The 26407-nt window shown below is 47.3% G+C and overlaps 1 protein-coding gene across 7 annotated transcripts in view; it reads left to right on the top strand.

Moving 5' to 3' along the window:
• The window catches only part of LOC102920427 (protein kinase C and casein kinase substrate in neurons protein 2), a 110721-nt gene that overhangs the window by 12170 nt on the left and 72144 nt on the right, over nt 1–26407 (top strand). The window contains exon 1 of one of the 7 annotated variants that reach the window (XM_076556446.1): nt 15597–15745. The exons of the other annotated variants lie outside the window; for them this stretch is intronic. The gene's annotated coding sequence lies outside the window, so the exon portion shown is untranslated. Of the gene's footprint in view, nt 1–15596; nt 15746–26407 lie in introns of those variants that run through there. 7 annotated transcript variants of the gene reach the window in all.

The raw sequence follows: 26407 nt of genomic DNA, 5'->3' as shown, positions 1-26407 counted from the left end.
CCTATCAAGCCATCTGTGGTGGTTTGAATAAGAATGGCCTCCGGTAGGCTCACATATCTGAATACTTAGTTATCGGGGAGTGGTACTATTTGAGAAGACTTAGGAGGTGCTGTTGGAGTAGGTGTGGCCTTATTGGAGGAAGTTTGTCAATAGGGGTAGGCTTTGAGGTTTCAAAAGCGCATGCCTGGCCCAGTCTCAGGCTCCACTGTGGATCAGGATGTAACTCTCGGCTACTTGTCCAGCACCATGCCTGTCACCGTGCTCCCTGCTATGATGATAAGCCTCTGAAACAGTAAGCAGCCACAATCAAATCCTTTCCTTTATAAGAGTTGCCTTGGCCATGGTGTCTCTTCACAGCAAAAGCAACTGAGACACCATTTCTTATTTTTTTAAGGCTTATTTCTGATGAAAATAATCAGCCTGGTCAGATGTGTTGGTTACTCAGGCATTGGCGCTTGTAGTACTGCATAGAGTAGAGGATCCCTTAAACATGGCCAGCGTGGAGGAGTCCCCTGTCCTCCTATCATGTCATCCTGACACTTGTCAGGAGGCAGCCAACCACAGTTCGTGATTGTAGCATGGAAAAAGTCTTTGTTTGGGCTAGAGAGATGGCTCAGTGGTTAAGAGTACTGCTTTTCCAGAGAACCGGAGTTCAATTCCCAGCATCCATATGGTGGCTAACAGCCACTTGTTAACACCAGTTACAGGGGATTTGACACTCTTCTGGCCTCTGTGGGCACTGCATACGTATGGTGCATGGACGTACACATGCAGGCAAACATCCATACACATAAAATAAAAGTGTGTGTGTGTGTGTGTGTGTGTGTGTGTGTGTGTGTATTTCAGGTGGGTTCTTTAAATACTAGAGAGAACAGAGCAATCATGCAAAGCTCTGCTATATGAGACGAGAAGCTCAATGTCATGCATCAGCCTCCCCAGGAAAGGATTTACTTGCAGAGAGACTTGGTAGAGGTTAATGGCAAGCAGTCAGTTCTGAAATGTTAAGCAGCAGAAAAGTATTGAAAGTAGAGCCTGATGAGGAAGAGAGGCTGACAGTAAGACCTGCCACAAACCTTTACTGTTTTTGCTAGTATTCACAACGGCTTGCTCCTCAGGAACTGACACCATACATGGGTCCTTTCCTTCCGTTGGCTTTCTGCTTTCTGCTTAGGTACTAGTAGAAGCAAACTTGTCAACTGGAGCTGGGGAATTTTATTGAGCTGCCATGGAAGTGCTTGAGTTTTGTTTTATTTAGTTTCTTGTATTTTTAAATGTGTTTGTGTGTGTGCTTGTATGTGTTCATTTACATATGTATGTAGGTGACTGCAGAGGCCAGAAGAGGGCATTGGATTTCTAGGTGCTAGAGTTATAGGTGGTTGTGAGCTGCTCAACATGGGTGCTGAGAACTGAACTTGGGTCCTCTGGGAGAGCAGTACATACTCTTAACTGCCAAACTAGCTCCTAGCTCTTTGTTTTATTTTGCTTTGCTTTATTTATTTATTTTTGGGTTTTGAGACGATATTGGTCTCAAACTCACAGAGATCTGCCTGCCACTGCCTCATGAATGGTGGGATTAAAAGGTGTGCGCCACCATGCCCAGCTCTTTGTGTTTCTAGTGCGTGTGTGATTTCCTGCAGGCATACACTTGTAGAGGTCTGAGGACAACCCTTGGGGACCTGTTTTATTTTCTGTTATCTAGTGTGATCCATCCGGGGATCACATTCAGATTGTCAGGCCTGTATTTGAGTACCTTTATGCCGAACCATCCTAATAGTCCTGTGTTTGTTTGTTTTTTTTTTTTTTTTTTTTTGGTTTTTCAAGACAGGGTTTCTCTGTATAGCTTTGAGCCTTTCCTGGGACTCACTTGGTAGTCCAGGCTGGCCTCGAACTCACAGAGATCCGCCTGCCTCTGCCTCCCGAGTGCTGGGATTAAAGGCGTGCGCCACCACCGCCCGTTGTTTGTTTGTTTTAATTATTTATTATATGTGTGATTGTTTGGCTTGCATGTATATATGTGTATCACATGTTTGACTGTTGTCCAAGGAGGTTAGAAGACGGTGTCAATTCTCTCGGAACTGGGATTTTAAAGTTATGAGCTACCTTGTGGGTCCTCTGGAAGAGTAGTGTGTGCGCTTAACCATTGAGCCATCTCTCCAGTCCCAATCGCCGTTTTTTAAGAGAGGACGTAGCCTGGCAGGCTTTGAACTCATTGTCTTCATGTCTCAACGATTTTAGAGTGTAGATTATTAGGGTTTTACTTGACAACTCTCCTTGGGCTGAGAGCATTTGGAATATTATGTCTTAGTTGTGTGGGACATCTATGTGTGAAGGGAGAATAGGCAAGGTGGATTGAAGGGGTGCATTCTGGCTACTGTTACGTAGAGATCTTGGGATTCCAAGATTAAGGTCTCATGCTCTGTAGAAACAGCTGGGTCTAGAAATAACTCTTTCCCCAAGGCAGTACCAGACAGAAATGGGTCCACTGTAGAGAACACAGAGGAGGGCTGGTCTGGCTGTTGTCAGCATGCTGCAGAGCTCAACTCAGGAAGGTGGCCTTTGCCAGAAGTGAGCTCCAGGGTCATCAAGATTGTGGGCACAGTGGTATGTGGGGTTGTTGAGTGTGGTGGGAGGGCAGCTTCAGGGTGTGAGCTCTTTGTAGGACAAGGTTAAGGTCTAGACTTTCCTCTGGAGAATGAATCCAGTGGGGAGCCTTCCAGGGGATGAGCAGGATGATCTTGGCAGGGCTAAGAGGTCAGTTGAGAAGTCAGGGAGTGGATGGGAGAGATATGATTCTGATTGCTCCTTTTCACAAAGATCCAGTGTCCTCAAAGGCTTGAGGATTACCTTGGCAGCTCTTTGGAAGCAGTGGTTTAATTTTGTACGAAAGGGACTTCCAGGGAGGGCTGGCCTCAGTCATTGATTCAGCTCCATTGTCTAACTGTTCACTTATGCTATTAGGGTGGGGAGGGTGTTGTCATGTAGCCTGTGTCCTGTTTCTGTTTTGATTGGCTTATTCTCACAAGTCTGTAAGGCTAGTTCCTGCAGATGAGAAAAGGCAAAACTGCAGCAACGAACCAGAGGTCAAGGGTTTGGAGCCAGACAGCCCTGGGTCCTGGTCCCAGGTCTACCACCAGGTGACCGCATAACCTCGCCCGGTCAGATGGTTCGACATTTCGGAGACTAGGTGTCTTATTTTGAACTGCTGTAACATAGTGCGCCAGGCATTTGTTTATAAAGAACAGACATCTTCTTCCTCAAAGTTCTGGAGTCTGGAAGCCTGAGGTGAAGGCGTAATAGTGTTGGGTCTCTTCTGGGTTACAGATCCAATTTCTGGTTGTGCTTTTACACAGTTGAAAGAGAGTAAGGAAGTGCCTTCTTAAGAAAGGGCACTAATCTCATTCTTGGGGACTTCACCCCATGACCCAGTTAGCTTCCTAAGACTCCACCTCCTAGGATTTGAGCTTGGGAATTTGGAGTGGCTCCCTTCCTCTGGATTGTGTAGGTGCTGTGCAGTCACAGACCCAAAGCTCACGCCATAGTACTTAGTCATTTTGTATCACTCAGCATGGTAATTAGGTGAATTTGTAAATTAAGCAAAACCCTAAAGTACTCATATTGGATTTATTTTATCCAGTTCTTTTACAAATGTATTATTCTTTCTTCAGCCAGAGTACTCATTAGGACCTTCTTTTGTGACTCAAGGTCACAGGGATGCTATCAGGGGTCACCAGTATGGGTGATCCCTTTGTGAAATCTCATGACCCTGGCAGGACATATGTCCTCTTTTTTTGCACTGCTCTGAGGTTTTGTTTGCTTCTGTCCCCTTAATGGGGGTGAGGCTAGGAATCTGTATCCTATCCAGGTGGTGGTAGCACACATCTTTAATCCCAGCACTCAGGAGGCGGAGGCAGAGGGATACCTTAAGTTGGAGGACAGCCTACAAAGTGAGTTAGTTCCAGGAAAGCCAGGACCGCACAGAGAAACCTCGCCTTGAAACAAGCAAACAAAAGATGAGGGGCGCCCTGCCCTGCCTCCTGGCTTGATGATGCTGTGTTGGATTTAATGTGATGGTCATACAGGCCTGTCCCAGTGATGAGGAAATGTTGCTGTGATTGCACCTAGTACTTAGGGGGAAAGGAGCATGTGATGGGGTGAAGGGCACATCCAAGATGAAAAAGGGCTTGAGAAGATAAAGGATCAAGCTTCGTGCACAGGGATCCATGGGGAAATAGGGTTAAACTTACATGAAGCAGCAATAGCTGTGTTCGTATCCTTTCACTTTCAGAATTAATATGTCAGCTTTAATTGGCCTTATAATTTAGATTAAGTGTTTCAATACACCTTGGCTGTGCAGGTATCGGTAGTTGATTATGGACTTTTCCATAGCTTTTGTTCTGTTTTCAGAACAGCTTTGTTGGTTGTTGGTTTCCCTTGTTCATGGTTCAGAAGAAGGACAAAAAAGAGGTAGAATTGGAAGGGTCAGTGGCTTCCCAGAGGCCACTGTCTAGACCCTACATGAGGGTAGGCAGTCACAGGGCCTTTGCCTGGACCTGCAGGGTAGTCTGTGGTGTCTAGAATCAGCTGTGGCTAGTTTTCTAAGTTGTCTCTTGAATGAAATGGAATTTTATTATTTTAAAATGATGTTCAAATTGTAGTTTGTGAACATTTTCAGACTTCAAACCATGTTTGTGTTTCATTATATCAAATTATGCTGTCTCTAGCTGAGTGTGCCAAGATTGTGAATTGTGGTCAGGCTCTCTTCCCACGCAGACCTCCAAGCCCGCTATTAGTGGATTTTGTAGCTCACTGGTTTGCTGAAGCTGGCTTGCCTGGGCACTGGTTAGCTTGAGTGTGATGATGTTTTTAATTAAGCACTTGTGACCTCTGTACCAGCAAATATATCATCAGATAAGAAGGCTGGGCATGTGCCATGGGAAGATTGGCATTGCTCATGGCAGGACCAGTGGTCATGGGGTACACTGTGTTCTGGATTTTCTGAGAGACCATGGAAGTTTTACATTTCTTCTCATTGAGTTCTTACAACCAGTTGGTGATAACTCCACTTCATCCAGGAGTAATCAACCCAGAGGTCAGAGAAGTGACCTTCAGAGGGTTGCTGTCAGAACTGACCTTGAAGCCCACACCAGTCTGAGTCACTTGCCCTTAATTGTGAAAAAGATCTTTAAAATTTCCTTTTCCTTCCCTGCCTCTGAGGAACATAGAAATGGGGCAAATTATGTGTCTTTAGTTTAAGCAGGAACTGTGTTCACAACTAACCCAGTTAAGAGAATCTGAACATGCATAGTTTACAAAGCCAGGGAGTTTATAAGGGTAGGAAGGGAGCTGGCACAAGCTGGGACTAGGTCACTCACATGCTTCTCTCCCAGTTGATGAGGGAGGTCAGAGGGTGGAGGAGCAAGGCTCTCAGAGTTCCGGAGGCCTGCTGGGTGCTGTTGCTCCATCGTCCACAGCAGCCCAGAGGAAGCAGCTGAGGGACAACTCACTTGGTTGCCTTGTGACATTAGATGAAGATCATTTGGGTGGATACCTGAGAGCAGATGTTCTGACTGCGTGGCTTTTTGTTTATAGACACAGGGTTTCACTGTGTAGCCCAGGTTGGCCTCAGACTCCAGATCCTGCTTAGCCCCAAATGCTGGGGTGACAGGCCTGTGCCTTCACACTTGGCTCAGGTACTTGATGGTTATGCTTGAACTAATTGTCATTTTTTGTGCCAAATGACTGGATATTAAAAAAAATTATATTCCTTCACTCCTGTTTGTGTGTGTGTGTGTGCACATGCATGTGCATTTGTGTCTGTGCCATGTGGAGGTCAGAGGGCAACTTGCAGAAATTGTTTTTTGTTTTGTTTTGTTCTTTTTTTTACCATGCCATACTGGGATACTGGGTCATAAATGCCTATTTTCAGTGCCCTTACCTGCTGAACTGTCTAGAATCTAGATTCTGTTTGCCTTTTGTTGTTGTTGTTGAGAGTTTTACTTTGTTTTTCCCATGTTACCATGTCTGGCCTAAAGGCCCTCATTGAGTATTTCTATTCAAGTTCTTTCTTCCTTTGCATTGTTGAGGGATCAGACCTGGGGCCTCGTACATGCAAGGCAAGCATTCTGCCAACTGAACTACATCCCCAGCCCCTTAAAAGATTGCCAGTGTTTTCTTGTTGACTGTATGAGATTGAAACATTCTCTGGTGCTGGGCATTTTAGGTTATTTCCACTTTTTTTGCTAACTAGATGAATTTGTAGTTGACAATTTGAGTTTGCTTGCTTGCTTCCTTCTTATTTATTTTGGTTTTCGAGACAGGGTTTTTCCATGTAGTTTTGGTTCTTGTCTTGGATCTTGCTCTGTAGACCAGGCTGGCCTCAAACTCACAGAGATCCACCTGCCTCTGCCTCCCAAGTGCTGGGATTAAAGGCATGTACCACCACCGCCTGGTGCTTGCTTCCTTCTTTCCTGACTTCTTTCCTCCCCCCTTCCCCCCTTCCCCCTTTCCCCCCTTCCCCCCTTCCCCCTTTCCCCCCTTCCCCCCTTCCCCCTTCCTCCATCCCTCCCCCCTTCCCCCCTTCCCCCCTTCCCCCCTTCCCCCCTTCCCCCCTTCCCCCCTTCCTTCCCCCCTTCCCTCCCCCCTTCCCTCCCCCCTTCCCTCCCTCCTTCCCTCCCTCCCTCCCTCCCTCCCTCCCTCCCTCCCTCCCTCCCTCCCTCCCTCCTTCCTTCCTTCCTTCCTTCCTTCCTTCCTTCCTTCCTTCCTTCCTATGTAATTAGTTCCTGAGGAGAAATTCCCAGAGATGACTTTAAAGCTGTGGACACTTTAGAGTGTTTTGAGACTTGTTTGAATTCTTGAAAATCCGTTTTTCTAGAATTTTAGGGGAAAGAAAACCCTGGGGAATTCTTCGTGTTAGGTGCCTTGGTCTTTGGAATTTGCAGTATTCGTGAGATAAACTCCCATGAGAGTTTCTGGAGTGAGTCACATTCCTTCCTAATCTGGGTGGATTCTCCTTGCAGGGGATGCTTTCCTCCGGGTTGTAGCTCAGTGATAGAGCTTCTGCGGAGCATACTCAGGTCCTGGGTTCAGTTCCTAGCAGTAAAAGAATACAAGTCGTCCTACTGACCCTCTTTCCGAAGGCTGTGTGTGGTCAGACTGCTCGGAACCACAGTGGCTGATTGGGCTTGTCCTGGTTTGCGTCTCCATGTTGGCAGGATGTGAATGGGGAAGGACTGGGCAAGGCTGTTGGCGCGGGAATCATTCAGAGGTCGTGGCAGCCTGGAGTCACTTGATCCTTTGGACTTTGCCCCTGTGACTTGGGGTGCCATTCTCTCAGATGCTTCAGCTTCTCTTCATTGCTACAGGCAGACACTCTCCCAGAGTGGGTGATCCATCTTGTTTCTGTTGGCCGAGGCCTGCTGTGTCACTTCCCATTGACTGACTGACTTTCACCTCTTACTGTCTGTGGAAGACTGAGCAGTGTCCTGTTTGCTTCTTTCTCAGGGTTTGCAAAGGACAGGTGTGTGTGTGTGTGCGCGTGCGTGCGTGTGCGTGTGCGTGTGCGTGTGCGTGTGCGTGTGTGTGTGTGTGTGTGTGCACGCGCGCACGCGCTTGCTTCATGGATGGATAGGATGGGCACTTCTGGTATGGAGGTTATGACCAGGCTAGCCCACCTCTGCTCTCACCTTGGACAGTTGTGCCTCTCCCACATCCACCCCTCCCTTGGAGGCAGTTTCCTCTTCACATATCTGGCCTCACCACAGGCAAAACTCGACTCTTAGTTCCTCTTCTAAGAAAAGTCGCTGCTCACAGCTGAACTGAAGCAAAAGCCTGCTCCATACGGAGGTAGAAGTGAGGGAACCATCTCAGACAGCACAGAGGCATAAGAGGCATTTGTTTCCTGGCACAAGCGGTTTCTAGTGCCAGCACTCTGGGGCTAGCCTGACTGTTGGCTGTGCTAGGCACTGGGAGCTTCCTGCTTCCCACCCCTGTTGATTCTGTCAGTAAGACCAAATTTTAGAGTAATGCTTGGCTCTGTGCTTGGCAGCCTGTGTTTTTATCACAAGTGTGGAAATTGTACTTTGGCTTGCTTTCTACAGATGCCTAAACATGTCTGAGTCTCTGTTGCCTTAGCAACTGGCTGAACTTTGCTTGTGTGTGGCAAAGGCTCTGGCAGGGTCTGGGTGGGAGCTTTTCAGCTAAATTAGGTGGCAGTGCCAAGCCCCAGTGGCACTCCCTGCGCTGTCCCCAGAGTCCATTTGACTTTCTTGAGAAATCCCCGCTGAGCCACCCCAGCGCAGCAGGATGGCATGGCGCGGGACAGGACAGGCCTGACCCCGTGCTCCAGCGGCTCCTAACTCAGCCTTTGCTCTGCACTGGGGCCAGGGCTTCTGCGATTCTATGAAGTTGCCTGTGTTTCTTAACAGGGGCCTAAAGACTAAGTCTGTCATGGGAACAGGGCCTAAAGGGTACGCCTGAACACCATACATTATGGGGAAATGAATATGATGTAGTTACAGGAGTCTGTGATAGGTGTTCCTTTAAGAAGACCAAGGGTGGCGCACGCCTTTAATCCCAGCACTTGGGAGGGAGAGCCAAGTGGATCTCTGTGAGTTCCAGGCCAGCCTGGGCTATAGAATGAGAGTCAGGACAGGCACCAAAACTACACAGAGAAACCCTATCTCGAAAAACCAAAACCAACCAACCAAACAAAAAAACCCAACAACAGACCAAGGGGAATGGTTGCTGTAATGAATATTATCCTTTGTTACCTTATCCTTAAATTTTTTTTGGCATTTATTTGTGTATGTGTATGTGTGTGTGGGTGGGTGGGGGTGTGTGTGAAGGCTTGCCAGGGCTCACATGTGGAGGTCACAGGATAGCCTTGCAGGAGTTGGTTCTTGCTAGGGATCTAACTGAAGTCATAAGATTGACAGCAAGTGTCTTTACCTGCTGAGTCTGCTTACCAGCCCTGTTATTCTGTATTAATTTGGCTTTTATTTCCTTTTGAATTTCTACTTGTTCTTGTAAGTGTAGATCGGAGTTGCTTGATGGGAGTAGGAACTGAGAGCTATTTATCACCTTTCTGTAAAAAGCTCAGCTAGCCTGCCTTCCCTCAAGTACCTTTGTGTTCATTTCTAGGATTGCAGTTGGGACCTGAGCTGCTCTGTCTTCTACTTCTGCTGGGCACATCTAGGTTCATGACAGTTAGAAATAATTTCAAATAGCACAGGTTCTTTCTTATGAGTGTAGACGGACTTCTCATAACCCTGCCTTCTGAAAGCTCACTGTGTGATTGGAGACTGTAGGGATTCCCTCTCTGGCAGAGTTGGCAAATTACCAGCCTTGCCAAGACCTACAAATGCTGCAGATCTTACCCCCACCCCCTCTGCACACTGCTGGTGTTGGGGTGTGTGTGTGTGGTCCTGGTTGAGGGCCTAGGTTGCTCACTCTCTAGGAGGGCCATGTTTTTAAGCAGGCAATAGCTGCCTCTCAGTTTAGGTGACACAGTCACCTCATTAAGATGTTCTGCTGCTCGGTTCCTTGACTTCACTTTGATTCTATTTGTTGTGAGATCTACTTATTTGTATATTTGTATTTATGTGTATCTGTGTGAGTTTATATGCATGGCATTTGTGCAGGTGTCCAAGGAGGCCAGAAGAAGGCCTCCTAGTACTGGAGTAAGAGGCAGTTGTGAGCTGCCTGATGTGGATGCTGCAAAACAAGCCCAGGCTCTCTTCAAGAACAGTAAACTTGCTGGGTGGTGGTGATGTATTGTGAGTTCGAGGCCAGCCTGGTTTACAGAGCAAGTTCCAGGACAGTCAGAGCTGTTACACAGAGAAGCCCTGTCTAGAACCCCCCCCCCCCAAAAAAAACCCAAAACAAAACAGTAAGCTCTCTTAACAACTAAGCCACCTCTCCAGCCCCCACTTCCCCTTTACGGAGGGGTGCTGATGGGCATGCTGTGTGGTGGTGAATGACTGCTGCACTGCCCTTCATGTAGTAGCACACTGCCTGCTGTGTGAACCCACAGTTGAGCACACAGGTGTATGGAAGTTTCCTGACTCTCAGGACCCATGTTCTAGCTCAGTACTGAAGTGGTCCTAGTTCCCTGTGGCTAAGTGACCACCAAGAGTTTAGTCCCTCAGGGTTGTGCCCAGCAGTTACAGATTGTGTCAGGTGTGTCCAGCCCTTGGCTGTGAGCTGTATGTGGCAAGTGGGTGAGGATAACTGAATAATGTAGCCCCAAACATACAACCATATATTTAAAACATGAATTTAAATAAATAAACACGGCAGCTTCCACAGTAGCTTCTGCCCTTCAGAGGCTTGTGACCTATAGAAGTCCCCATCATTCTCGGAGCCCAGCCTCTCTGTCCGGTGAAGGATGATTGATTCTGTGGGGGTTGGAGTTGCTTCCTGGACCACGTGACGTACCTCTCAGGCTAGCAGTATTTTTGTTTAATTTAGTGCCCTGAAGGCTTTGAGGAATGTCATTTGCAAAAGTTATTAACCATACCACAGCACTGTCCAGTGACATGGGTCTGTGGGTCTCTACCTCACTGTGGAGGGTGGCACAGTGCCCAGAGCTGGCTGCCTTGAGATCCCATCCCCCACTGATCATGCACCCCTCCCAGTCCCTGAAGTTGCAGACTGGAGAAATCTGTCTACGTGCAAGCAAAGATCAGACTGGGTTCTGCCAACCTGGGGAGGGATTCAGCCTCTCCTAAAACTCAGCCGTTTTAGGAGAGGACTTGAGTGGTCCTCAGGTTTCAGTCTCCTGAGTGTTGGGATTGTAGGGGTGTACCACCACACAGGCTCCTGAGTTTTCATTTCACTATGGTTGCCACAGTCCTTTTCAGTTTAGTGTTTGCTGGGGCTGATGCACCAGACCGCCTGCTTCTCTACCCTGCTCCTCCTTGCCCAGTTCGGCTCGTCCTCAGGGCAGGTGAGGAGGCTGAGCTTAGGCAAAGTGCCAAGCCTCATATCTGGAAGTGTGGCACATACTTGAGACTGGAGTGTTGTGGTGGAACTTGGAAGCCAGACCTGAGGACGAGACAGAAATAAATGCCAGCAAGTATACACTGTGTTCGTTTTGTCCTGGACCAGCTCCGTTCTTTGTAATCAGGAATTGTCATATCAAAGAGAGGGAATGTGGGAGACATGCTGAGGTCCTGTGTGTGGTGGACCTCAGCACTTGCTGCTGGTGCAGATATACCTGTTCGTTGTTTACAGACTTGAACAGTCGCCTTCTGGTCCTGAATGTATTCCTTGTGGATAGTGTATTATCCCTTTCTTGGCTGCAGAGCTTTGGGTACACACTGGCTTTTCTCCAGTGTTTTCTTTTTTTTTTTTTTTTTTTTTTTTTTTTTGATTTTTCGAGACAGGGTTTCTCTGTGTAGCTTTGTGCCTTTCCTGGAACTCGCTTTGGAGACCAGGCTGGCCTCGAACTCACAGAGATCCGCCTGGCTCTGCCTCCCGAGTGCTGGGATTAAAGGCGTGCGCCACCACCGCCCGGCCTCTCCAGTGTTTTCTTGTTGTGACTGGGCATAGTAATTTTCTGAAAGCTGTTTTAAAAATCTCTCCTCTGTGAAGGATGGAAGGAAACAGCATTTGCAACCATGACTCAGCCCTTGATCTAACAGTCATTCTGACTGGAAGTTTGCAAGCTGTTAGCCTGCTGGCATCAGCAGCTGTGAGCTCTTTAAATATTTACATTTTATCACTGCTCAGCTCTTGTCTTCTGTAGGGGAGGGCGGCAATGTCTGTCCTACAGTCCACGTGGTCATCTCTGATGCTTGCTTACCTTACAAGAGGAACTGTGGGTTAAAGATTAAGCAGTTACCCAGGTGAGCTTTGCTCTGGGCCTTGCAAGTCTTACTGTGTGTTTCTGCCCAGAGGACCTGGAAAGTGGTCAGAGACTGAGCGACTGAGCCTTCCCCAGTATGAGAAAACGACAGTGCAATCTTCAGTGTGTCCTAGAAGGGTTCTGTTTGAGTTTTTGATTTTTTTTCTTTCTTTCCCCCTTTCTTCCCTTTCTCTTTCTTTCTTTCTTTTTTTTGGGTTTTTTTTTTTTTTTTGTTTTTTTTTTTTCCGAGACAGGGTTTCTTTGTGTAGCTTTGCGCCTTTCCTGGAACTCACTTGGTAGCCCAGGCTGGCCTCGAACTCACAGAGATCCGCCTGGCTCTGCCTCCCCAGTGCTGGGATTAAAGGCATGTGCCATCACCGCCCGGCCCCTTTCTCTTTCTTAAAAGCAAAGTTGGAGTACAATGCAAAGGGGAGGGGGTATTGGTCTGGACAGTAACTAGAATACTGCTTGCATCCCTTTAATTTGAAAATGCCCTTTTAACGTTGACAGTTGAGCAAGTAGTGTTTTTCGTTGTTTGTTTTGTTGAGATTGGGTCTCAGTTCAGGCTGGCCTGGAACTCATGTAGCTGGGGATGACCTTGAACTCCTGATCCCCTTGCCCGTAGCTCTCAAGTGCTGGGATTATAGGTGTGTGGCACCATGCCTGGCTCAGGAGCTGGCTTTTGAAGAATGTTGTTATATGACAGTATAAAAGGTTAGTGCTTTTCATTGTTCTCACTCCAAATTTCCAACACCTGAGTTGTAGTAATGGCCAGTACTATGCTGCCTGTTTTGAAAGCGTACTCTTTGATACAGTTTGACGTGGGCATACACTGTTGCCATTCCCACGAACTAGCAGCCTTCTTCTGCTGTTTTGTAGCCCCTCCATTTATCCCTCCCCTCCTCTTCCCCAGGTAGGAAGCCATTGCCCTGTCTGCTTGCCTTAAAGTGCAAAAACCTTAGGACTGGAAGAAGTGGGTGTTTGCAGGTTTGTGTGTTTTGGGCTAAGTTTCATGTAAAACCTTTGCTTAATTCAGGGTCACAAACCGTCTCTTGCTGGTGCTGCAGATCTGGGTTTTACAATTGGGTTTGTGATCCATTTGAGCCACTTTTTTATATAGTGGGAGATATGTAAAGAAGGTCCCCCGTGGGGGGGGGGCACCAGTCTTTCAGCACCATTTACTAAAATGTTCCCCAAATTTTAAGGGGGAGTTTTCTAATTGGTCTGGAACTTGTGGTTCTGGGCACTTGAGTTTCTTCCTGCTGACTGCTTATTATTCTCTGTGCTTCATGTCGTCTGGGTGTTTTTCTTTCATGATGCCAGGGGCCCTGTCAGAGTGTAGCAAGTTGTATAGGGCAGGTTGCTGCTTGGCCAGATGAACGTGGACTCTCTCCCTGCTCAGGGTTACACAGAGCCGTGGACACAGGAGCTTTATGGACATCCCGGTTGGTGGCTTCTGGGCAGTGTCTCATTTCCAGAGGTGACTGTGGAGGCCTGCCAGGACAGAGAAGTGAGGGTACAATAAGCCTTCTGTCCCTGGGTAGGTAGGGTGGCACCTAGGCTGGGGATGTGGCTGTTTGGAGGCTCCCTTGGGTGGGAGAGGCCCGACAGTGGTGTGCCCCGCCTGTTGGCTGAGGGAACGTGGCTTCTCCGTGGTCTGAATATTCTCCGCCAGTTAGATGACTGTGTAAGCTTTGTGTTTGTTCTTGCTCACAGAGGCTCGAGGCTCGCCATTCCCTGGCGGTAGGTCTGCCCTGGACCTGTGTGGTGTGGCTGTGGCCCTGCCAGTGCCACCGTCTGTCCTGTAGAGGCTCTCCTCTGCTCTGAGCACGCTGCCCGCCTCAGATGGCCCTCTGAGCGGATGACAAGGGAGCTGAGGCTTGGAGGAGCCTGCGTCAGAAGCCTTGGAGCGTGTAGTTGGCTGTTAATGTTTGAAGGACTGATTGCTTCGCTCTTCCTGTACTCCTTTTAGAAGAGTGGCTTCCAGGCCATCCTGGTCTTCATTGTCAGCAGTGGGAGGAAGGGCCAGGCTGTCCAGATTCCAGTTCCACATGGCTCCTGGTAGCCCTCAGATGAAAGCTCAGACTTGTAGAGTGGCCACCGCCTACCTCATTTCTTGCCACACTCCTGCATTTCTCCCTCCGGGGAAGAGGTGACTTCCGTCTCTTCCTCCACCCACCCTTCCTTCCACCCCTTGCCCTCACTTCACCTCCCCGCCCAGGATAGGATGCCTTGCAGTGTAGTGCTCCTCACTTCCCGAGGATTTGCTGAGGAAGGTGAGGAGGGCCTGCTTTTTAAAAGGGAACCCAGTTTTTAGCTCTGCAGGGGCATAAGCAGACGTTTCTGGAGTCAACAAATGCACGTGTGGACACTGTGAGGAGCACACAGTGGTTTGGGAACCATCTTGCTGTGTGAGAAGTGGTTCTCTGGATCCCCTGTAGATGGGAATGATATTGACTCTCCTCTTTCTCTCTGTTTTCCGGTCTTCCTTCCTTGCCTCTCTCCTCTCTTCTTTCCTGTTATTGAGGCAGGGGCTTACTGCATTATAAGGTCCAACTGTCCTGGAACTCACTGTGTGTGCCAGGCTGGCTTCACACTTGTCACTGTCCCCTGGCCTCCTCTGCCTTCTGAGTACTGGGATTATAGTCATGAGCCACTGCACCCGGCTCCTTGGCTGTCTTTTTTTTTTTTTTTTTAAAGATCATGGATTTTTAAGTTTATACATATTTTTCTCTCTTATAACAATTAAAAAATTGGTATCTCTAGCACACTTATTATTTATTTGTTTGTTCATTTATTTTGTGTGTGTCTATGAGCACAGGAATGCATGTGGCACAGTTTGCCTGTGGAGGTCAAAGGACAACTCGTGGGAGTTGGTTCTCTCCTGCCACCTTGTGGGATGTGGGGATTGAACTTATGTCGTCAGAGCTTGTCAGTACATTGGTCGACCCACTGAGCCCTCTTACTGGCCCAACATCTATTTTGAAATAGGTCTACTATTGGAATTTTGGTGGTTAGTTCAAGGACTAATTTGAGTTTTTGCAGTGTTTCTTTGGAACATAGGGCTGGGCTACAGTCGATCAGCATGGCTCAGAACTGTGTCTCTGGCGCTCAGGGCTCTGGCACTCTGGCTTGGCTCTGGTGATGCTCTAGTTGAAGGACGGGGGCTGCTGTCCTGCATACCTGAGGCACACTCCACAGGCTCGTGGGCTTCTGACCTGTGAGCCAGGGTAATTCACTCCACACTGTACAGTGTCTTCTTTTAGTTGCTAGGAGACAGGAGTGAGCCATCTCATTGGACTGCCTGGTCTCCGAGGGAAGCTAAGGGGTGTGGGGATGCAGAAGAGGAAGGGGAACATGGGGGGGGTGGAGGGACGAAGTAGGTTGGGGTATGTGTACATGGCTTCAAGTTGATGTCGTTGTCAGTTCTGCTTCCAGCTGTAAATAAATAAACATTGTAAGAAAGAAAATAAAAACACTCCAGGGCTTTCTATTCTCCCTGGCATACCCAAATTTCTAGCCCTCCCATGTTCTTTGGAAGTGGGTATTAAACTAATATTCTTGGAGGCCTTAAGGTGTGACTGCCACTGTCTGAACTCAGTGGCACGGGTGGGGGCGGGTGCTTGTTCCAGAATGAAAAGTGGGCTCTCTTGACTTACTTGGGAAGGAGTGGCCAGTGAAGTCCTGGAGGGAAAGCAGCTGTGGGGGGGGTGTTGTCTAGAGGCTTGAGGTGGAGTTCTTCCTATGGGACTGTGAGCAGCCTGAGGCAGCCATGAGTGTTGGGGCTCCGGTTCTTTCTCACTGCAGTTCTACATGATCCCTGTTGTTATTGTGCGTAGAGAAAGGAGCCTCAGAGAGGTCGGACGTACCCGGCCAGGGGCTAGAGACACAGCTCAGCAGGTAAGAGCCTCGCTCTTCTTCCAGAGGACCCAAGCTTGGTTCCCAGCACCCACATTGGGTGGTTTATAACCACTTATAACTCCAGCTCCAGAAGATCCAACACCTCTGGCCTCTAGGGGCACCCCCACACACGTGACAGAATAAAAGTAAGTCTGTCAACTTACATGTCTAATTTAAAGTGACAGAGTCAAGATTTGCACTTGGGTTACTCTCAGTGTGTTGTGTGCTGCTTCAGGATTCCATCTCTCCTCATACTTTGGAATTAAGTATTGGGTGTGGTGGCCTTTGTGGGCCGAAAGGGAGAGATTGGTTAGTCAGGGTCTTTGTGGAGGGAATTATTAGCATCTAGATGTGTATACAGCTGTGCCTTGTATTTAGTATTGATGAAACTCACACATGCGGTCTGTGTCTCAGTTGTCCAGACTGTGGGAATCTGGGGATTTCTAAGCAGAAGAGTCGGGTGAAATCAAACCTGAGCCTCAGGAAGGTCTTCCTAGGATGTCCAGGCAAGAACAGAGATGGGCTTCAGAGGCGGATGCCTGGGAGGGGCTTCTGACTCTTCCTGGGGTCTTTGCACATGTGCTCTCACTCCCTGAATGTTCTTCTTTTTTACTTCCTCTCATCCTTCAGGCCAGGGTGCCCTTCCTCAGGGCCATCCTGTTCTCACGTGAGTTGTAGTGTTTCTTGATTCTTCCATCGGGTGGTCACATCATGCAAACAGGGCTGTCTCTGTGTCCTCTGTTCTCTGGGTAGTGTGAGTACATGGTGTGAATGGGCAGCCCAGGTGTGAGAGCCGAGATCATGTTCTAGCAATAGGCTGCAAGGAGTGGGAGCCGGGGGCTGGAATGAGAGGTCATCTGGTGTGTTTCATTCTATTCGACCAGTTACTGTTGCCTTCGGCTCAGACCTGTGCCTGTTTCGTCGGTGAACACTTACTTCTCCCAGCCGGCAGGGGTGGGGCCAGAGGGGCCACTTTCTGCAGCAGCACAGCTTTCCTGAGCCAGGGTCCTTTTCCTCTTAGGTTGGACAGAGTCTCTTTGGCAGCCATCCTGTCTGCTTTCCTGATCTCTAAGGTGGCTTCTGGCCTTCCACTTTCCATGTCATCCTTGTCTCATGCTCACTCTTTCCGTAGTAATTCACAGACAAGGGAAGCTGGCTAGAGGTCGCTTGGCCGAGACTTACAGGGCAAGGGATTGTTGACCTTGAAAGGAAAGCCTCTGATGAGTCAGGGCAGATTGTGTGTGGTGGGGGAGGTGGCAGGTGGGGTGGTGGTGGAAGGGGGGGTGGTTGGGCCGGGTAGAGGGTGGAACAGGACCAAGGCTCAGGCAAGGTGCCCTTGATGCTTTCTTTGATTGTATACTGGTGGTTGAGAGTGAAGCCAGGTAACCAGTGGCTCTGAGGAGACAGTAGTCTTGTAGTGAGCAAGGGAGGGGGCGGTAGGGTGGGTCGCTTGAGGTGGTTCAGTCAGTGTGTGGAATATGTGAGGAGAGAGGGGGAGGGGGAGAGGGGGAGGAGGGAGAGGGGAGAGAGAGAGAGAGAGAGATCATTTTGCTCTATCATTCTCGGCCTTCTTCCTTTGAGATACGGTCTCTCACTGACCCTGGAGCTCACTGGTTTTCTTCTAGACTGTCTGCTCACCTAGCTCCAGCCTTCTTACTGATGCCACCCTCTTCCCCATCTTCACTTAGGTGCTGGTGTTACATGTGCACTTAGCTTTTACCTAGGTGCTAGGATCCCAGCTCAAGTCCTCACACTGAGGCGGCTCCCAGCTGCATTATCTGTGTATATATTTATATGTGGAAATTTACACTGACAAAATTGTTGTAGGCTGAGGTTTAAGAATAACATGGACATCTTTTTGTTCCATGTGGTCCGTAGGCTAAGGGGAGTCTGATCACAGGAAGTTCCATACCTCATGGGCGCTGCCTGGTGTTAAATACCTATACCACAAGTGTATTAAGCAGATGTCTTAAGTCAGCGGTTCTCAACCTGTGGGTTGCTACCCCTGGGGTGATGTCAAAGGACCCTTTCACAGAGGTCATCTAAGACCATCTGAAAACACAGATATTTACAATTCATAGCAGTAGCAAAATTACAGTTATGAAGTAGCAATGAAAATAAAATAAATTTTATGGTTGGGGGTCATCAGTACATGAGGAACTAACTGTATTAAGGGGTCTCAGCATTAGGGAGGTTGAGAACCACTGCCTTAAGTGAATGCATGTACTAGCAGGAAGGGTCACAGAGCATAGTGAAGGAGGCATTTGGCCAAGGCCATTGATATCTACGTGTAGTTGACTGTCTTTATATTTAATTGAATATCATTTCCTGGGTAGAGATGTAAACACATTTGCTGTCCTTGGGCATTTCAGATGCTTTGGGAGTTTCGTATTTTAGTTCTTTGTGTAGGTCTGTGGTCTGTGCTCGGGGGCAGGGGGATTGGCCAAGAGGGTTGAGAATTCTACTCTGCCAGAATACAGAAAACTGGTAAGGGTTTTGTGATCTAATCAAATCTGAGCATAAAGCCAGTCCTTGGAAGACACTGGGTGTGGTGGCCTCACAGATGCAGGAAACCTGAAAAGGAGCCAGGGAGGGACTATTGTTTCCAAGGGATGGGGGATTCCCTAAAGCCCAACTGAGATGCTGTTGCTAGGAGGAAGAGGAACTGTGCTGGGCATGGAGCTGCATTGGGGAATGTCATAGAGCCCCCTGCAGAATGGGAGATGTAACAGACCAGGCCAGATTGTGTCCAGGATGCTAACCACCTTTGTACCATGTCTCAGGTGAGTCCACTAGAACTTCTTCAGGCAGGAAACACAGTACCTCATCCTTAGGAATGCCACAGATGTAGCCTGACTGCATTCCTGAAGTTACTGTCAGTGCACACAAGGAAACCTCCCTGAGTTCTGCCCCATGTGGGTGGGTGAGTTCAGGGCACAGGAATGTCATCACCTGGGAGCCAGGAGCCCTGCTTTGCTGTCAGCAAGACAAAGGAGACTCTTAGCCACCAACCTGATGTGGTCCCTATGTCCTTTTTATGTGGCATGTAAACAAAGGCTATTTGCAGTGTTTTTCATTGATTTTCTTAGTTACAAGTTACTACACTTAATACTGTATGCTCATGCCAAATAAAATAAAAGATAAAGGTGGAGGTGGTAATGGTAATAAGCCTTCAGACTCAGCTTAGGTCAAGCCAAGCTGACTGTGTAGCAGATCCATGGGTGTCTTTCTGCAGGTTCTCACATCATACCCACCTTAAAGCTTCAGTGGGCACCACTCTGAAACTTGATGGTTCCACTTCCCTTGAGTTTACATGGCTGCTTAAGTTTAAGATCTCAGGAACAAAGATACACCACCTGTGCTCATGCAAACAACCCTACTTAAACTCAGTCGGTCACAATAAATGAATGAATGAATGAATGAATGAATGAACGAGAGAGACCAGAAAGTAGGTTGTCTTCTGACCTCCACACAAGGAAGTGGATGTTCTCAAAAAGAAAGAGGGAGGAAGGCCTAAGAATTAGAGAGCTGCAGACAGATTGGGTTGTCAGATTGGCCTGAAAGCCGTGGGTTTGGGAGTGGGTGCTAGGGTTAGGGCTGCCTCAGCACTGCCTTGCTTTTGGTTCTGCATTTGCTAAACAGGATTTTCTTCTTGTGTCTGTCTTGTGACATTTCTGTCATCTACTCTAGCTTAGAAATGTCTTTTATTTTATTTTTTTTCAAGACATGGTTTCTCTGTGTAACAGCCTTGGCTGTCCTGGAACTCTCTTTGTAGACCAAGCTGGCCTTGAACTCACAGAGCTCCGCCTCTCTCTGCTTCCTGAGTTCTGGGATTAAAGGTGTGTGCCACCACCCTCAACTTGGAAATATCTTATTTAATACAACTTAAAACTCATCTAAAAGAAGGGAGATGTATATGCAAGATATATATATATATCTATATCTTTCAGGTATATGTGGTACTGGGATAGACTCAGAGGCTCGTGTGAGCTAGACAAGCATGCTTATTACTACTGAGCTGTTTCTGTAGTTCTGGATAGCTAGATTTTGAAGCCTATTGGTGAGTTCCTGAGGGTCAACCTCCCAGCTTGAAAAGGAAACCATTGTGTAAACTTCAGGGAAAGTGGTCCATCCTGCTAGAGATAAATTTGGTCTAGATCCTTCATCATTCTCCTGATTTTCTTTTTTCCTCTCCAAAGAATACTACATATTTAAGTATATATCTGTGATTACTATATTCAGTGTTCTTACATGCTTTATAAAGCAGGATTCAAATGATCTGCAAATTATTTCATTTTTACTTGCCAAATAATTGTCCTTTGCATTCATTTGTATTGATGTTCTATGTAGCAACAGAACTAACTGTGTGTGCGTGTGCATGTGCACATGAACACACATGTTTTTATGGGGATTTATAAAGAATGTGCTCATGCATTTATGGAGGTAAGTTCTCATGTGCACTGTGGCTCAGGAGAGCCAGTAAAGCAATTCCAGCCTGAAAGTGGGCAGGCTGCAATCTCCTTACTGTTTTTGTTCTGCTCAGACCTTCAGCTAATTCGATGAGGCCTACCCACACTGGAGAGCACAATCTGAAATCAGCTGGTGAAAATGTTGATCTTAGGGGGTTTGGAGAGATGGCTCAGAGGTTAAGAGCACCGACTGCTCTTCCAGAGGTCTGAGTTCAATTCCTAGCAACCACATGGTGGCTCACAACCATCTGTAATGAGATCTGGCGCCCTTTTCTGTATGCATAATAAATAAATAAATCTTTTTAAAAAAAAAGTCAGCTGGTCTGCAAAGCAGATAGCTTGTTCCTCATGGCTGCCTTGCATTGATGGTGGGTGGGGAAGGAAGGAAAAGAAGCCATACGCTTATTGCTTAATGACACCCCCACCCCTTTTTCTCTCTGTTTGTTTTGTTTTGTTTGTTTGTTTTTGTTTTTTGTTTTTCGAGACAGGGTTTCTCTGTGTAGCTTTGGTACCTGTCCTAGATCTCACTCTGTAGACCTGGCTGGCCTCGAACTCACAGAGATTCTCGTGCCTCTGCCTCCAAGTGTGCCACCACCACCTGGCCCTTGTTTTGTTTTGTTTTTGAGACAGAGTTTCTCTGTATAATAGCCCTAGCTGTCCTGGAACTCACTCTGTAGATCAGGCTGGCCTGGAACTCACAGAGATCCACCTGCCTCTGCCTCCCAAGTGCTGGGATCAAAGGTGTGTACCACCACATCTGGATACTTAATGAGCTCTCAGTTGGAAGATCTGAGCTGCTCCCTGCCTTCACCAGGCAGAACTCTCCTACTCTGTGTTGAAGTGTCAGACAGCACATGGACAAAGGAGCATTCAGGAAAAATCCTCCTTATTGAAATGGTGACAGGAGCAGGCAGCCTTCTCTGTCATTTGGAAATAGGTGGAATACAAATACAAATCATATCCAGTTAATAGATGAGTTTGTCTGTAGTTAGTTGTTTTTTTATTTTTTTGCTCTTTTGGGAACCCACCACCCAGCTCCCAAATAAATCACACAAGGAGGCTTATTATTAGTTATAAATGCCCAGCCTTAGCTTAGCTTGTTTCTAGCCAGCTTTTCTTAACTTAAATTATCCTGTCTACCTTTTGCCTTTGGGCTTTCCCTTTTCTTACTTCTGTATATTTTACTTTCACTCTTACTCCATGGCTGGCTGTGTAGCTGGTGGCTGGCTCCTAATGTCCTCCTCCTCTTCTCGCTCCTAGATCCCCCCTTCCACCCCTCCCAGACTTTTCTTACTATTTTATTCTCTTTGCCTGCCAGCCCCACCTATCCTTTCTCCTGCCTTGCTCTTTATTAGACCATCAGGTGTTTTAGACAGGCAAAGTAACACAGCTTCACAGAGTTAAACAAATGCAACATAAAAGAATGCAACATATCTCATATTAATATTCCACAACATTTGTCAGTTATGATGCCTGTTATCTGGCATTCACAGGAAATGTGTGAGTTGCATGTGGTGGCTTATATCTGTAATCCTGGCACTTGGGATGCTGAGGCAAGAAGATTGCTTCAAGTTCAGAGCCAACCTCGGAAACTGAAACAGAAGTGCTGTAGGTGGAGGACAAAGGTCTTGGGTCCTTGGTGGAATTGGCTATATGCCATTCACTGGTGGAGCCATTAGTGGGTAGGAGTGGCATTTTTGTTGCTGTGATAAAACACCACGACCAAGGCAACATACAGAAGAGTTTGTTTTGGCTTACTGCTCCAGAGGGTTAGAGTTCATAGTGTCAGGGCAGAGGGAGCAGGTGGGCATGGGTGTTGAAAGCTCATATCTTGAGCCATATGCACAAAGCAGAAAGAGTAAACTGGAAATGGCATGAGTCTTTAAACTCTTGTAAGTGACATACTTCCTTCAAGGCTGAGTCTTCTAACCTCCCCAAATATCCCAACTAACTGGAGGCCAAATGTTCAAACGGCAGTGCGTGCGGGACATGTCTCATTCAGATCACTACAGTGCGCAAGATGGAGGACAGACAAAAACAGGTAGGTATGCAATTTGGAGTGAGGAAGGTTTGGTCCTCTGCTGGTGGTGCTGTTTGGGGAGATTCTAGAAACTTTAGGACATAGCGCCTAGTGGGAGGAAGTATGTCACAAAGGACGTGTCCTTGGGGGCTTTATCTTGCCCTGTCCCTTTCTTGTTTCTTTGCTTCCAAGCTACCATAAGGTGAACAGCTTTGCCCTGTCCTCCGCCCCCCAAATCATGTTGTCCTGTCTTTCCACAGACCCAGAAACAGAGCCAAAAGGCTGGATTTTTGGAATTATGATCTGAAAATCTTTTCTTCCTGATATCTCTCGAGAGAAATGTAGTGTCTGTGATGAGAAGCTGACTAATGCACATTTCATCTTCCTGGAACCTGGGAAGTCGGAGAGGCTGGTCTCTGTGAATCTGCTTGGGAGTCCACACTAGTAATGTGTTTGCTTGAGTTCCAGGGCAGTGGTCGGCAGTTCTGTTAAAGGTGTCTGTCCTGACCTTGGCCACAGAGTCACCTTAAATCTAGAATGAATTCAGTTCTCACATACTGTTGACCACTTCAGAGTCCAGGTGCATGCTTCTGTTTCTAGAAGCTATCCTACTTCACATGTAGGAAGGTGCTTTGTGAGAAATCCATCCAAGGCTACTTAATTCAAAGCATGACTGAATTCCTAACCAGCTTGAAGCAGCTGGTAGGCTTAGTGGTTCTGAGCATGGTCTCTAGGTCAGAAAGACCAGAGGTAAAGTACTGCTTGAGTGCTCCTATCTCTCCCACGTGGAGCTGTGGGTGCAGGGTTCCCAGTGTGTGGTTATGGTCATAGTTCATATTTCCCTAGTTAAAAGGTAGGTGTGGAGGCACACTGCTGTGATCCCAGCTCTCCAGAGGCAGGAAGGAGGGTTGTCTATAAATTCAACATAGGGAGTTCTAGGAAAGGCAGAGCTACATATGGGACCCCATCTGAGGAAAGAAACAAAAACCAAAAACCAAACAAAAAACAGGAACAAACTATTACTACTAAAAAACAAAACCCCTAAAACAAGCCTTTGGTTTTTTTTTTTTTTTTTTTGTTTTGTTTGTTTGTTTGTTTTTTTGAGACAGGGATTCTCTGTGTCACTCTGTAGACCAGGCTGGCCTGGAACTCACAGAACTACCTGTGTCTGCCGCCTCTGCTGGGCTAAAAGGTGTGCGCCACCACCACCTGGCTCTAAAACAAGCTTTTGATAGACCAGATGGCATGTGGTAGTTTGAGGTAGCAGCTCCCTTTCTGTTTTCAGCTTAGTGTTAGCTCGACAGCCCTCTGAACCGGCGGTGAGAATGCAGAGCGCTGTTGTAGGGACAGGCTGGAGCAGAGCACTGTGGACAGGCTGGGGAGAGGAGGACGGGCGGGGGCGGGGAGCCACCTGGGGTGCTGCTTGACCAGCGCCTGCAGACCCTGAAGAGTGGACCTCATGCTTTGGAAGCCACTTGCTGTCCTTCTCATTAATTACTGGTCACATGGAGTTGTTGATCACTTTGTATGATTATGAGCTTACCGAGGGAACTCCTTCATTTCAAGGTCCTTACTTTGAGATTTTAATAGATTGTTTTGGGGCTGGAGACACTGTGGCCAGTAGGTGGTCATCACTAACCATGCTGAGTCTGTCAGTCTGCTGTCATACTGTTCATCTTATTTATTCATGAAAACCTCCTTCTCACATCTACCCCTGCATGGAATTCCTTCATGCTGTTGAGATTAGGGAACCTTCCAGCAGTATGGCCCCATGTCTGCTTGTGTGCCACATGTGAAGTTGCATGCTGGTCTGTGGTGCCTCTGCTTTTGGCTGTAGCTGAGGGTCTTACCTTACCTAGGGTTTATGCTTTTCCAGAAGGGGTCATAAAATTTCACAGTTGGCTTTTTGGAGTAAATGGTGTGGAATGACCTTGTTCTTTTCCCAGTGAAGTGTAACACAATCAGGAAAGCCAGCTGTGGTGACAAGCCTCCCTCTGGAGCAGGGGTTTCAGAAAGGCAGGCTTCAGTTGGTGGCAACTTGTCATCTGGAATGGTGGATGTTATAAAACCCTGTGGGTAGGGGCTGGCTTGCGGGCTTTGAAGTGTAGTGGTCCTAGCTCCTCTGCCCTTTGACTTGGCCTCAATGATGTCTGTTCAGTTGGAGGACTCAGAAAGGAACCTACCTACTCTTTTTTTCTAAAGCCAGTAAATGCATGTTGTAAAATACAAATGCAGGTGTTCAGAAGAAAATCACCTTAGCACCTCAATGTACATTTCCCATGTCTTTACAGTCACACATACAGACATGGTTTAAAAAGTTATTTCATGTTGTTATTTTGTATGTGTGCACATGGAGGTCAGAGGACAACTTTCAGGAATCAGTTCTCACATTCCATCATGTGGATCTTGGGAATTGAACTCAAGTCAGCAGGCTTGGTGGCAAGTGTTCTTTACCTGTTGAACCTACTCTCTGAACCCAAAATGTCTTTATTAGTAAGATCTCTTGAAAGATAGGAAGTATTGGAAGGCACCAGGTCCCGTCTCCTGTGTCCTTAGTGGGTAAAATAAAGTTGGCTGCTTCCCTGCCTTCGCTAAAAGGCACTAGCCAGTACAGTTGGGAGCTCTGCTGATGCCCAGCTCTCCCTCAGAGGTGGCTGCTGAAGGTGACCTCCTCAGCTTAGAGTCACTTTTCTGGGGAGTTGTCCACCTTTCTTCCTCACTCCCTAGGCTAGCTTGGCCCCGTTAGGTCCCTAGATACAGTGCTTGTCACTCTGTGTGGCCCTCTTGGTATTCGTCCATCTACCCTACCAGACTTGAAGCTGCTTAAGAACAGAAATAGTGAAGTCGTAGCCTGTAACTCTCGGAACATAGAGTCAGTGAAGTGTTAGCTCTCCCTCACTGGGACTGTTCGTATAAACTGCCAGTTTGATAGGCTCTAGAATCACCTGAAAGACAAACCTCAGGGCATGCATTAGAGGGGATTTCTAGATTTCGTTATTGAGGTGGGAAGACCCCCTTTGAAGTGTGGGTGCCACTATAGCATGGGCTGGAGTTCTGGACCGAATAAAAGAGAAAATGAGCTGAGCACTAGCTAGTAGTATTCAACTCTCTGCTTCCTGACTGGGTGTGCAATGTGACTAGCTGTCTCATGCCTTCCTGCCATGGTGGATTGTACCAGAATCCTTCCTTAAGTTGCCTTTAACTTATATAATCACTATAACAACTACCTACTTACTGTAAAGAGGAAAGGGTGCTTTTGGCTTACAAGTTTGGAGATTTCGGTGCACAGCTGACTGCCCCTTTTGGGCTTTTGGGCTTGTGTTGAGGTGGTACCTCATGGTGGGAGTAGAGTGGAGCATAATAGATACCTGATGGCTGGGATTCAAAAGAGAGAAAGAGACCTGGGCCCCACAGTTCCTTTTGAGAACATGTGCCCCTCCCCGCAAGTTTCTACAAGCCCTCAGTGACAAAGTGAGGACTGTCTTTAACACATGGTCTTTAGGGACCTTAACAGCCAAACTATAGCAGAGGGTGGAATTAAAATATAAGTAAATGGGTGAAAATCATACCAGTAAAGCATTCACGCAACATGGCCTACTTTTAGTCCTGAAAATGTCCCCAAACTCATTGTACCTTACTCAGCATTTGTTTTTTTTGTGTGTGTTTGTTTTTGAACTTAAGCTCTTCATTCTTGGATTGTGTTCCATTTTCTATATAGTGCCTGAAGAATGCATACACTATTCCCAGGGTAATAGGCAATGTGATATCTTAACCCTCCCAAAAGACATTTTTACCTGCAAGATGTTAGTTTAGAAATGAAGATGTTGGGCCGAGATGATAGCTCATTTGCAAAATCCTTGCTTGGCAAGCTGAGAGCCTGAATTTCATCCCAGAACCCATGTGAAAAAGGTGGATGTGGTAGCATGTGCTTGTTTCTCATTGCTGGTGAGGTGGAGACAGGCAGCTCTTTGGGGTTCACTGACCACTTAACCTAGCCTATTAGGCAAGCTCCAGCCTAGTGAGAGATGGTGTCTCAAAAAAAAAAAAAAAAGAAAAGAAAAGAAAAAAAGAAAAAAAAAAAAGTAAGCATTGCTGGTCCATGGTGGTGCACGCCTTTAATCCCAGCACTAGGGAGACAGAGGCAGGCGGATCAGAGTTTGAGGCCAGCCTTGT

The sequence above is a fragment of the Peromyscus maniculatus genome, chromosome 20, assembly GCF_049852395.1.
Source record: "Peromyscus maniculatus bairdii isolate BWxNUB_F1_BW_parent chromosome 20, HU_Pman_BW_mat_3.1, whole genome shotgun sequence".
In the NCBI taxonomy this organism is placed as follows: Eukaryota; Metazoa; Chordata; class Mammalia; order Rodentia; family Cricetidae; genus Peromyscus; species Peromyscus maniculatus.
Note: the sequence above shows the minus strand (reverse complement) of the source record. Positions and strands in the feature narration are given on the sequence as shown.